Below are 14,845 nucleotides of genomic sequence, written 5' to 3'. Positions count from 1 at the left end.
AAATAATTTTGAATGTTCCTGCATTGTCACATACAGTATGATTTGGATCATAACCAAAGATGAAGCACATATTATGAATTTGTAAAAAACACTAACAAACAAAAACATACAGTAAATATGCATAAATATGTGTTATTTCATTTTAACATGTATACAGTATTACAGTATTAGTTAATTTTAACACCGGCACAGATAACATAAAAGAAAGACATAAGAAAATGTAAAGACAAATGAAACATTGCAGATCATAATGCATTATTTTTAGAAATGTGCACAAATGTATTGCTTATTAATTTCTTAAAAGTTTCCATCTCTCTTTTGTGAATTAGTGTGCCGCACACTGTTGTCAGGATGCCACTTTGGGAAGCAGCTTTGTGTAATAATGAAAACAACTGAAGATCCTGACCCATAAAACGAGGAATTCAGGTTTGATTTCTAGATGACTAATTTGATTTCAAACCCACTGAAATACACCAGGACAATCACTGTAACAGGTAACATTTAATGGAAGCGTGTATTATCAAGTGAGTGCTTGGAGTATTCAGAGTTGTGTTTCTCGCAAGAAAAAGTGAGTATCATGACTGAACCATGACTGAGTCATTGATGCCTGTTATAACTATTTAATCGGACATCTTATTTCACCACAAGACAAAACTGGTTACGTCACAATTTGCATAATATAACCAATGAAATGCCATTCTTAACACTAGCTCATAGCAATGGAGAATGAAGCAAAGTTAAATGACATGCTTGAGCACATGACTGAAACACTCCTGACATTCTGTTTTGACTTGCATTAGTACTGATTTTGACAAGGGTAGTGAAAATATGCGTGTGTTATAATAAGAGATTTGGAATGTATATTTTATCTCATTATTACTATTAGAAGTGTACAAATATTAAAATGTACTAAATAACCTCATTTGGTGGAGAGTTAATTGGGAACAGTGGTAAAGTAATTTAACCTGTTGTTTGTCAAGCCTAACAGTTTTCCTGTCAATGGGTATTAGTCCGGTCTCAAGAGACCTCTGGGAGAGCTTTGTCAAAGGTCTTTGAATAATGTCTTGTTTCCATGTGTATAGTACAATTGGCAGGACACAGTCAGACCCTAGAGCTTTGTTTATCTCAAGTGTTTGTAGTATCTGTGACACATCTGTCTCTTCTCTGTTGATATTATTTAATATACAGTAAACCTTTATCTTTTATCAGCCTGAGGCATGTTGGATGATTACTCCTTAGTAAATACCTGAGTGACTTATTCATTTAATACTGTACATCAGCCATTTCCCTGTCATCCTGTAAACAATTCCTATCTTTATCTCTGAGACACTTTACTTCATCCTTAAAATAAATCATTCACAAATGTTTATTTTTACTTCAATCGCAGTACATTTTACAATCATTGATAATTTTTCTACCTGTGTTTCCAGTTTATTATATGCCTTTAAGTCAACTGTATTTGTTCTCCATTGAATGCTTTATAAAATGTCTTTCTCTTTATATTCTTCTTAACTGATTTAATTAACCATTTAGTCTCCTGCTTTCCTGACTTTTGTCAAACTACTGTAGGTGAGAAAAGCTAAACTCTCCAATAAAAATGACCTTTTTCTTTCAACATACATCACTAAATGTCCTATATTTCACATTGTCTGAAGTAAGTAACTTATACACAACATACATGTGCTTTAAGCTTAATTATTTTTGATCTGATAATAAATAAGTTTACTCAGGTAAAAAAGAATCTTAGTTTTAAAAGCTGTTTTTTAGAGAAAAAAAACATGATCATGAAGTCTTTGAGTATAATGTGACTTATGAAAGCTTTCATTCTAATACTCTAATTGAAGTGACCATCCAGTAAATTGGAATTGTTTTTATTTTACACTATTCAATATTACCATCATTTGAAAATCGTGCCCTGAACTGAAGATCTCAGCACAAGTATTTAAGACGTGATTTAGTATAATGCCAATTATGCATTTTGAAGAAGATCATAGCTGTAATACAAGAGAATTGTTGTTCTAATCTCTAATCAAGGGCAGTGGAGGTGATCGTGTTTTCATTAAGAAAAAATCAATTTCTAATCCATTTCTAATAAAAGCGAAACAACAGGCTTGTTACTGGAAGGAGATTTACCTTTTTTAATCAGACAGTTTTTAATAGAGCAGTTCAAAAGACTATAAGATTTTTTCTAGCTGTTTATTCCCTTGGACTGGACCTATGTAAACTAGCCCAATATCATCTTGTGCCTCTATCTCCATTTTGAAGTGCATCAGTACAATAGGAAAACTATTAACTGTTAACTATAGCTCATAAAAACTGTTTAAAGAAACTTTTAATTTCATTGTTAAATATCCCTTTCAGTTTATCTCCGATTCTCCACACAGAATTGTTGTGCTCTGGATTATTGGAAGGGAGATAAAATTAGAAATTTGCATTCCAAATTGGAACAAAAAATGAGAATGAAAGGAATTAGATTCCATCTTAATATATACAAAACAATGACATTTTAAAACTAAAATAAGTCATATAAGACATCGTATGGCACTTCTAATTAAAGAGTGATAAGAATAAGAAAATAAAAAAAGAGTATGTAGCTCCTTATCAATAGCTGCCGGAAGTGTAATGCAGTTTCTTTTGCATTGTTGGAACAGACGTTAAGCACCAGCACTATTAGTGCCAGCTGGAGGCTGCCACAGTTTGTCACAGTGAACCGAGGAGCTGCTGCACAGTCCACCTCATCTAACCCTGCCAGCACCTTGTACGTGAGACTGCACTCTCCCAGCCACAGCCAGAGGCCCAGCCTTGATTTCAACCGCCACACTACAGACTACCGTCTTCATCCTGCAGCTCCCAGGCATAAGCTTTTACCAAATTAGTCACTCAGAAAATGTATTTAATAAAGATGAGAAACAAAAATGATTCCTAAAGCCTCATGCAGAAATCTATTGATTTAATGAGAAAAAGGTGGAAGTATATAATGTGCCATTCCCTGACAGCCCTGAGGCTACACGCTGTTTGCTTACATAAGGTAAGATTTTAATCAGTCTGAGGTATTCTGAATCTCCTGTGGAGGTGTTCAAAGTGAGGACTATTTTTGACTGGTTCGGCAAACCGTTGACTGACCTGTTATCCAAATGATGAAAGGCTCCCAGGAAAATCTGAATTTCACAAATCAAGCACGTGAAGATACAGTATGTACTTTTTTTTTTGGTATACGAGGTACCAAAGGGCTATTGAGAGCTGCATTACAGTATATACAGTACCATCAACACATTTACATTTTTAAGGAGAATTAGTTTATAAACGTATGTTAAAATTAAAGTGCTTAGCAATAATGATGTCCTAAAAGAAATTTTCCTCCGCACCTTTTCATATTTTATCCAGGCTTTGCATACTGCTGGGAAACATCTGCAATTGGAGATGGTGTGATGTGAAATGGCTGCTTTGCTACAAGGTGACATTCTAGGGTTCTTCAGCAGAAAACTTCAAGCTAAAAACCATCCACTTCATGTTAGGTCAGGAAAATATAAACAAACTAGGGGTAAATTGCATTGAATAAGTGATGTCAGTCACCTTTTCGTTAGTTGTACTTCTTTAAGAGTATACTGGTGTATTTATTTGGCTTCTTAATACACAACAATTATATTAATTTAATATACACATTATAATTGACATCTACATTTATAATTTAACTTCAATCTTAACAGACAACAAAAAACGAATGGAGTAGATTCTGCAAGCTTCAAAACTAGATCTTCTAAAAACCAACACAGACAAATGTGATGTAACAGCATCCAATATTGTCATTTTACTTTGAGAGCAGCCTGAATAGAGAATGATGTGGAGAGGAAAGACTTTCTTGCTGCCCAACAGCAGTCCCCCAGTAGTTGGTTTAGCGCGAATGTGCTTTATAAATTATGCCAGGCAGTTCAGGCAAACTTGTTCTTGGTTGGCTGTTGAAAAGTGATTGATAAAAATAAAAGCTTGCTATATAGTGTATTATACATGAGGGAAATGTCCAGGCTACCATACAGCAGCATTCTGCTGACAGAGGCAAACTTATCCATTAGTGTCTCTGTTCTTCTGTCATCCAACATTTTGTCTGGGCCAGTTGCCACAAAAATTAGAGGTAAGTTACAAAAAACATACAAGTTGACTTCCAATGACTCAGCAAATTGCTGACTGCTGTAAACTATTCGAGGAAAATGCTGAATGTGAACTGCTACAGGCCCCATTTCAAAAGATGTGACATCTGGAGGTGTATCCGTATTTTTGTGCTAACCCGAAAAAGAGCACATACCTTGGCAAACTTATTCAAGACCTGGGTGCTTGGTCAGGGGAGGTGTGGAAACATTTAAGTTCAAATGAAAACAGAGGGTTTTAAGATGGCTAAGGTTTGCTGGACAACATAAAAATTAAAGATACAGCCTAATATTTGCAGAGAATTATGATGGATGAGAAACATGGCAAACAGAAAGCATTGGAGATTATTGTGGTATACAGTGTTAGGGGTTATGATCCAGACCACCAAATGCTGATATTAAAGTTTTAGAATTCAGCACTGTGTATTCAGGTGCTTTGTGTGTGCAAAGCAAGAAGCTATTTTTAAGGTCGATTTCAGTTTTACCCACTGTAACAATGCAGGAGTAGGAGGAGACGCAGTGAACACCCGTCCCTATTTAGCGGAGTCCAGCCTGGGGAAAAAGAACAGCTTGGGACAGCGGAATACAGATTACACTTGACAGGACTTCAGTCTGGAACAAAAAAAGCGTAAGGCCAAAAACAAAAAGAACTCAACCTGTCCCTGTGGGAGATACATGGCGGGACAGGCAAAAAAAAAGAAAAGGAAAGAAAATGAAGGAAAAACGACGGCCACAATGCTCGGTCACAATCACCTCCAACACTGCCGCTGGAAAGTCCTCCCCTTGCGGGGTCTGTTGTCCCTCCGGGGAGGAGCTCAGTGCGTCTTAAAGGGCCCTGACAGCTGCAGCTCGTCCTTAATCGGCCAGGACAGCTGCGGTTGCTAAGGCAACACGTCGCACTTAATCCAGGGCTTCTCCACACTGAACATGCCCACCCACCCCACCCCCGCATAATGCCACACCACATAGACTGGGAAATGCCTACTGTATAGGAAAATCCTATATTACGGAAATTTAAATGATAGGCATTTTTAGGGACTGTGGCAATTGATAAAAATAAATTTCAGTGTTACAACAGCGAAAGAAAAGTAAACAGTAAAATGAAATAAAACATCTTTGTTGAGCACTATGAGAGAACATTATTGAAGTATACACCGTCTTCAAAGGCTTTGACAAAATCAACACGACAGACTTCTTCAGAATTATTAGGCCTGCATGAGCTCCTCAGCTCAATTAACTACTCATACCAAACAGGCTAGACCTGCTGACCGTCCCACACTTGTCTGTGAATGTTCATGTGTTTGTCTTCCTGTAATACAATAAGAATGGAAAATCGGCCACATTATCGATTTGCATTAAAATTGATCATTTGTCTCGCAAGACCATGCATCACAGAATGCATCATGGTTTTGTGTGTTGTGTGTTGTTATTTTAAAATATTTTAAGGTCCAAATACTGCACTGATGTCAAGCTGAATTACATTCAGTCTTTGAATATTTAGCTAAGTTAGAAAGGAAATAGTTTTACAGAACACGAACAGCAGCTGCCCCAGCCAGATTGCTAAAATTATTATTCCTGTCTCATGTCCTGCTGCCTGGGCTTCTCAGAATTGTTGTGCTGCAACAGATCTTATTGTCCCTCAACAGTGCTCAAGTCTTTTTTTTCCACTAAGGTTCCTGTCAAAATAGAGCTAATATGACATCTCATGTCTCTGCAAAAACTTTGTTTCACAAAGACGTGTGTAGAGAGTTAAACATCTCCAGCAAGAATTAAATACTGTTATTGGTGTTTTCTACTCATAGCAAAGAGGAAACATCTGGCATAATTGTAATGTTTATTGGGTATTCACATAAGTGTAAGTGGAAACTGAGAGTACTGAATGCTTTATCAAACATTACATTGACAAAGAGACATGACAATGATAAATGATTATCATTTTCTAAACAGTTAAATAGTTCCACCACTATAACTGATGGCATTTATTTGTCACTGAAAGAGCACCTCTTCTCTTTAAAGGCTTAGAATTTCACAAAATCTTTTAATTTACAGTTATTCATAAATAATACACCTGGATAAAACACTAACAGCCGCACCACACTAGCATATCAGGTAGAGAGTAAGAAACTGAAACCAACTGAAGTATGGGGGAAGTGACAGAGAAACAAGAATCATGACTAAATACAGTATTTTATAACATCTTATGTAATGTCAAAGAAAGTATTACACAAACTACAGTACATAAAGTCTAATTGAGAACTGCAAGACAAAGGATCATGGTTTCGTGTCTCTTTTGGCAAAAAAAAATGCTTTAAAAGAAAGTACTTTGACCAACGTGTGCTGCCTGTGCTAAAATGGAAATTAGAATCTTGGTCAATAGAAAAATCTTTCAGAAACTGCAGGCAAACCAATGAAGGAAGTAAGAGTGCATGCTTAGACGAGCATGGAGAGCAGAAAGGGGCTGAAACACAGGGAAGAGAACACCACATCATCGTCAAAGTCAACACAGAGAACTAGAAATGGGCTGGTCACAAAGCAAGAAGAACAGATTATGTTTGGATTATGTTTGCCAAAATGAACAAGCAGAAAAACTTCTGGAATATGCTCATGTAAAATCAAATATGGTTGCAGGAACAAGCTGGGTTAGAAGACTCTGTGCTAGAAGTTTGTGGAAGAAGCTTTCGTCCAATAGTAATACAAAGTGATAATGTTTGTAAACATAAGAAATAACACAGTGCCTTGCAGGTAGAATAGGACATTCTTCATTCACCATTACAGTGCAGCACATTTTCAGTGAGAAATTACTAAATCAGTTTTCTAAATATATTTTCACTACAGTGGAAAACGTAGGTAGACTATATTGTATGAGTTTTTTCCATGGCACTGGAGTTAACATTGCTAACATTTTTCATATTGCAGCATAGGATATTTAAAAATCACAAGGGGTGAAGACCTCAATTTCACTTCAAATTTAAAAGATGGTACAATACTGTATATTCAGTGACACAACCTCACTTGTCTTCATAATTCAACATTGGTCTGGATTTCTGTGATACAGAAGGAACAAAGTGACAACTCCTGGTCTACTAACAAGTTTTCTTGTACCCTGAGATTCAACAAGATCTTTCTTATAGTAGGTCTTGTAATTTTATAAATAGGAAACATGGAAACACTTAGCATTTTGTCTTCATTAAATAAAATGTATAGGATTACAAATCCAATAGAAAGGAATAAAGTGAGATTTAACAATAACTTCATCCCTCCATCCATTTTCTTATTGCTTTATTCAATACAGGGTCAGGGGAAGCAAGAGGCAATCTTGGCAAGCAAAGGGTGAAGAATACAGGCAGGTTACACCCCAGACAGAACACCAGTCTTTCACAGGGCACACAAACACGCACACGCACACTCACACTCACGCACACACACACACTCTCACACACACACAAACAAGCGCACACACACAAACAAGCGCACACACACACGCACGCACACGCACACACGCACACACTCACACACTCACACACGCACTCGCACGCGCACGTGCACACACTCACACAAGCACACGCATACGCACACGCACACACAGGGCACACACACAAGCACACTCACACACACAGACACACAGGGCACACTCACACACACAGACATACAGGGTACACACACACACTCACACACTCACACACACTCACACACGCTCACACACACACACAGTCACACACACGCTCACACACACACACACACTCACACTCACACACACACACACACACACACACACACACACACACACACACACACCAGGCTGCTTTCCCAGAAGCCAATTAATAGCACCCCAGGAACTGTACCCAAGGCCCAGTGAGTCAGCAATGTTAACTGCTGTGCCATTGTGTCACCCATCATTACTTCAGTCGTATGGTTAAACTCATTGCACAGTTAATTGTTTTAGCTTCTTTCTACATTTTTGTTTCTTAACAAAGACTGAGGTGTTTCTATTTGCAGTTATTCGGAGACCAGTATAAGTGTTCCCAGTCTGCCTTGGATAATAAACTGTAATTTATCTTGCTGAACTATTTCTGTGCTTGTGAAAAGAAACTGGACTGAGATGTGTAGCAAAAATTTCGATCCAAGCAGCACAAAGACATAAAAGCCTCAAGAGTCTACTTAGGTTTTCGGAAACAATAAAGTTGGGAAAAGCATTCTGAGTCAGCACGTATAAAGGTGCCCACAGTGGCTTCTTAAAAAGCTAATTTAGCTTGAACTAGTATAAACAGAGTACACCCCAGAGTAAGTATGCTATTTATTTTTAGATTTCATAGGAATTCTTGGTAGAAATACATATTCAATGTTGTTTAGCAACCAATTATGAATCCAGGTGCAATTACTGATTTGAAAAGAGGATAGAAAAGCACTTTACTGAAGAGCAAATAAGTTACATAATCTCAACAAAAACACTTACATTTTTTATTTGATTTTATTATTGTTGTTTTGTTTTTAAGTGCAACATGCAATACTTGCTTAATGTAATGTATCAAAATGGATGCTGTGGGTGTCAAAGGATATTGCAGAAATATCCACTTACTGTACTACAAAAGTTCTACAAAATGCAAATGACCTACAGAATATATAATAAATGTGTTGGTACAGCTAATATATCTGATGAAACATGAAAAGGCAAATATTTTTTTCTTTCTGTAAATCCCTGCATAATTCACATTAAAATAAATTTATATTATTAACAACATATTCTTGATCTTTTTGTTAAAACAACAATTTACATGGCTGTTTCCAGCTGTTTGCATAATTATCTTTTTAATGTGCTGTATTGTTATGGTTTTCAGCCCACAGTATCACCCATACAGTATATTATTCATATATTCATACTGCCGATGCAATCAAGCAGACAAGAGCTTTTAAACTTCCTCCTGATGCATGGTCATTTCAAGTCAAGTGCACTAAATTTGGCAACAGACTCATTAGTGTAATAGAAGTGTGAAATATTAACCCAGAAACACTATATTTCACTTAAAATGTATTTATTCATGTGATTTCTCACACAGATAATGTGTTTTTTCAATGTTATCACTAAAAACTATGCATCAAATATTTTTGAGTGGACTTGTGATGATTAAATGACTTAAACATGCAATGAACACATGTATCACACTTCATCGGGAGTATTTTTTAATTAATACATTTTAGTTCAATATCAGCAGCAAAACATTTTTAAAACTGAACTGCAGATGAGTCATATCATTACAACATACCTTTTGTTCTTATTATTTTTTATCATAGAATTAGCTTGAATTCAATCTTTTTCTGAATGATTTTTTTCAGATAGACTTTGTACATTCCAAGGCGAAAGGAGAAATATCCATTTGCACTATATACAAAAACACTATACTGTAACTGTTTCTTTTTAATGCGGAAATGAAGTGAAACACTGCTAAATACCAATTTTATGACCATTGCTTGTATTACTATAAAAATGCAAATCATTACACATTATACTGTATGTTTCTGTTTATTTTAATTGTCCTTTCTACAGTATTTATAATTGTTCTTTAACATGAAATACATATTGCACAGTACTAGCATGTCTGTATTCTTATTGAAAAAAAATGCCATTTTAAGCAACACAATATATATTCTGCATCCAATTGTATGTTGACCATGTCCAGAATTTCTGTCATTGGTATAAATTCATTGGACTAGATGCATGGCTCTTTTCAGAGCATTGCAAGATATGCATGCTACTCTATCCCCCTCTAGTGGTGAGAAAACGAATTTATTGTTACTGTTGTAGTTGAGAACAAAAAAATAAAACACTGAAGATTTAAGCTTTTTAATAAGAAATAAAAGTACAGCTCATGTGTATGTAATGAACGAATTAACAATATTTGGCTGAGTTCTTCTTACTGCCATTATCAAAGTGCTGTGAAGGTTTAAACTATTCTGCAGACTAAAAATGACCAACCTAAAATAGCATTGACCACAGCTTTATTGTAAATTTTGACAAGATGTTCAAAAGGGAGTCAACACCATATATTCATGTCTTTCTGGACAAAGAGCTTTGTTTTTCCATTACATGCAGTATTGCTTATCTGCTTGACATTCACACAGTATGATATCATCAGTTGAGTTTTATTGATCAATATGTCTATCTCATGGTTTGCCAGAGTCGTGGCACATATACTGAAAAGCATTTAAACACAACAATTAAATATTGGTACCAGTAGTATTTGTTGCATTTTAATAAGTACACTCGTCACTGTCAGTACACATTCCTACGTCTTGTGGGAGGTAATAGATAAGATTTAATTGTCCCCTGAGGGAAATTTTTTATGGACACCCAGCACTTCTGTACATTTAAATAGAATGCCACAAAAAAAAAGAAGAGAAGAAAAACATTGCACATTGTACTATTACAAAAAATAAGAAAAACGTTGCACATCATTCTATTGCACATGTACAGTATAACACATAACAACATATAATATTTATAACACATCACAAAACTAATAAGCCAGTCCAACATTATCTTCAGTAATTTACCAAAGAATCAGCATAAACAAGCTTGAGATAAAGTCCTTCTCATCCTCATTCTCAGTCCTTCTCAAGTGGAGATGAGAATTTTCTCTTCCTTTAGGTAACACAAGAGTTCATTACTTAATTCCATGTGTCTTGTAACTACCTTTTTGATTGTCTATTCTTTATATATGGAAAACAAAACATAGACCCTCAGTTATTAACCTGGTAAAATAATATAGCAATAGTGCTTGTGTCCTTTAAATAGTGCTTGTGTACTGTTGAAACAATGATAAGACATACTGTAATACTAAACAGTAAGCCATTATTATCTACAACCTCAGATTCAGCTACATTTTAATATACACTCAAAACCAGTTAAAACAAATCTTTGATCAAAACAAGACTACTCCCCAGAAGATCAATCCATGACTCAGTTTCAACCTTAAACATTTACTTAAATATTATTAGATATTAACATAACAACCATTACCTAAACTTAACTTTCAGTTCAATTCTAAAGTATTCCAATTATTCCAACCCTAACCCAAAACACGAGCAGTATGCCTTTCAATCTTACTAACAAACCTAACACAAAATTTAACCTCTACAGTATATACATCCTAATCAAAACCTAATGCTAGCTCAGAATTAAGACTAACCTTCCCCTAATCATAACCATAGACCATCATTCACTCCAAACTGAACTCTAAAGGCTGGCTGTTTGTTTCCATTGCAAATACTCTCAGTCAATAATAATAATAATATATAATAAACTTTATTTTATATAGCGCCTTTAAAGGTGGCTTCTCAAAGCGCTTTACAGAATGAGAACAACAATAAAAAAGAATATACAAGATAAAACACAATTACAATATATAGAGGAGACCGTGGATGGTGGTACTAAGAAAAGCAGAGGGCTGAAGAATGGAACCAGTTATGTAAAGTCTCTCCTAAAGAAGAAGGTTTTGAGTCTGGATTTGAAGGAGTTTAGAGAAGGTGACTCTCTGATATCCTGGGGAGAGAGTTCCAGAGCTTGGGGGCATAACAGGAGAAGGTCCTGTCACCCATACAATGTAGACGGGCTTGGGGGACAGTAAGGAGAGCAGAATTAGAAGAGCGAAGGTTGCGAGGTGGGGAGTAGGGCGATAATAGTTCAGACAGGTACTGAGGTGCCAAGCCATGCAGAGCCTTATAGGTGAGCATGAGGATTTTAAAGTCCACACAGAATTTGACAGGAAGCCAGTGCAAGGACTCCAGGACAGGAGTAATGTGACATACTGCAGTTTGTTCAAAGTAGATTTAGATACCCCAGCGAGTAGAGCATTACAGTAATCAATTCGGGAGAACACCAATGTGTTGATCAGCTTTTCAGCCACAGTTAGTGATAGCATAGGGCATAGTCTAGTGATATTTCTGAGGTGAAAAAAATATGTTTTGACAATATGCTGGACATGTGGGTTGAATGTTAAGCCAGAATCGAATATCACCCCAAGGTTTTTAATTTAGACTGAAGCTCAAGTACAGAACCAAACCATCTACAGATAGGGTTACAGGACTGGCTTTACAAAGTTGATGGGGGGTGCCAATAAGCATGATTTCAGTCTTGTCGCAGTTAAGATGAAGGAAATTTTGATTCATCCAAGTTTTTATGTCAAAGATGCAATTAGATAGAATAGAGACAGCCACATCAGTGTCAGGTGTGGTATGGATGTATATTTGAGTATCATCAGCGTAGAAATAATAGCTGAGGCCATGTGATCTTAAAAGCTGACCAAGTGGAAAAAATGGTCTTCCGGGACCAGTGTGAGCTCAGGTGCGGATATTTGGAAGCCCCCTCCCCTGACATTGCACACCACAGCACCATAATAAAAAAATAATATGGATACTCAAAGAATTGAAATTCATCCTCCAGTAACCTAATGCTCCACAAAGAAGTCTACAATCAGACCTCTCTGATACAACATTCTGCTTTACCTGTTATTTCTTCGGCAAAATGTACTCTGTCTGTCGTCCAAACATCACCTCACAAATGAATGATGGTTAAAACTGCCAACCAACTTCCGTTTTCGCTCTTTCTTTTGTCCCATAAAATCTTATTTTGTAATAAGCATATTTAAAACATGCCATGGCTAACACATTTACCAAAGAACTTTGCACGGTCACTCAAACAAGCTTTATCAATTAAATAAGTAGGTTTAGTAAATTTTAACTCAATTTGATATCCATACACTCCACCCAAGATCTAACCCTGACCTTTACAGTTACTAAATTTACAAGCAGAGCAGTGGCTCGGTGGCTAATGATCTGCGCCTGTGGCTGGAAGGTAACCCCAACTGCGCCATATAAATGGCTGACCCTGCGCTCTGACCCACAGCTTCTCTCCCTGTCTGTGTGTCTCATGGATAGCAAGCTGGGGTATGCAAATAGACAAATTCCTAATGCAAGAAATTGCATAATCTAAATTACCTACTCTATAGCAAGTACTCAGTCTCATACTTCAGTATCCTCTAGAGGGCAGCTGTTGTTACTTTGTGTTTGTTGGTATTGAGGATATTTCAGTATGGAGCTGGGGTTTATTTTAAGCAGTGATGTTCAGTGCAATTGGAATTGACCTACCCTACAAGTGTAGTATGGAGCTGTGTACTAACCACTAATCATGGGATCAACCCCAGTTAGTACGCTGTTTGTGTCACAGGAAACTTGCTAACATGAGAAAAAAAGTAGAAACAGGCGATCAATTACTATTCCTCCAGTGAATCTTTCCTATACTTTCATGGGACATTGTTAAAAACAAAGCTGTGTGCAATTTGTGTCACAGGTGAAATACAGTACCTTGTTGACATCACATACAGCAGATTGCTACGATTCACTTTTCCATTGCATTAAATCAAGTAACAAAGGCCATGCGCACACACACAACACAAAACTAAAAACAGCATGCAAATAACTATAACCCTTACCATACCTCTTAAACAAAGCTTAAGTAACACAAAACTAGCTTCATCCTGTTGCAACCAACGTTATCAAGGTGTTGTATTAAATTTTCTGGGAGCTAGCCTGTTTTGATTTTATTGCTTCAACTTTTGTTGTCACTGGCTGCTTTAGCATAAAAGTGAGTCTCATGATCCAGATTTACATCATGCGACATCTGGACGCCATCATAATAAATTCCTATTGAAATGTCTTTTGGTCGTCCAAGTTATAGGAAGAGAGATTTAGCTTGGGGTTGTATTCTTTCATTTAGATCACAAGTTTTACAGTATGTCTCTTGTTGGCCTTTGTAGGCTGTAGTGTTTCAGGTTACATTGTTAGCATTCTGGGTGTTCTTGGTTGGTAGTTTGTAGGCTTCTGAGACACCTTATTTTGTAAAGTACATAACATTTAATGTTGTACAGTATGTTGTGTAACATTTAGTTTTGTGTTGGAAGGCTCTGGGGCCCTGGGCTTAATTTAGGAACGGGGTGCGTACTGTGCGGAGCTTATAGGTTTCTCCATGCGTGCAGCGTTTTTTGCTGGATGCTCTGGTCTCCTCCCACAGTCCAAAGACATACTGTTAGGGTAACTGGCTTCTGGGAGCATCGGTCCTGGTGTGTCTCTGACTGTGGCTGTGTTTGTGGTTCTGTCTGTGTGCGTTTCTGTGTGTGTTTCTGTGTCTGTGTCTCTGGGTGTGTGTTTGTGTCTGTGTGTGCCCAGTGATGGACTGGCGTCCTGTCCAGGGTGTACCCTGCCTTGCTCCGGTAACGACGACCCACAACTCTGAACTGGGTGAAGCAGTTAGAAAATGGATGGATAGTTTTGTATTATTGTTATTGTTAATAAACGTTTGTTTGTCCTAATTAGCCTCTGATTTATTACTATTTTATCAGAGCTGTGCCAGACAGTAATGAACTCAGATGTCTCATATTATACCTATCACCTGGGGAGATCTGACATTGGGGACAAAGACGATGACAGGGACAGGCTCTGGGTCACCATAACCCTGAGCTGGATTAGAGGTTATTGAAAGCAGGGTGAGATGAGATCAACCTCCAATACGTGCACAGCAGCCTCTAGTGGCCAGCAACACCAGACAAGAAGGAAGCCTGGTGGGCCAGGTTTTTCCTGTGTATCTGGTTATTAGAACCGCACCTCTGAATAATCAACACTCCTAAACTTACTTTGTTTTTTTTTATAATTAT

This window comes from Atractosteus spatula, chromosome 2 (assembly GCF_055471065.1).
Source record: "Atractosteus spatula isolate fAtrSpa1 chromosome 2, fAtrSpa1.hap1, whole genome shotgun sequence".
Classification (NCBI taxonomy): Eukaryota; Metazoa; Chordata; class Actinopteri; order Semionotiformes; family Lepisosteidae; genus Atractosteus; species Atractosteus spatula.
The sequence above is the reverse complement of the archived record's forward strand: the minus strand, read 5'-3'. Positions refer to the sequence as shown.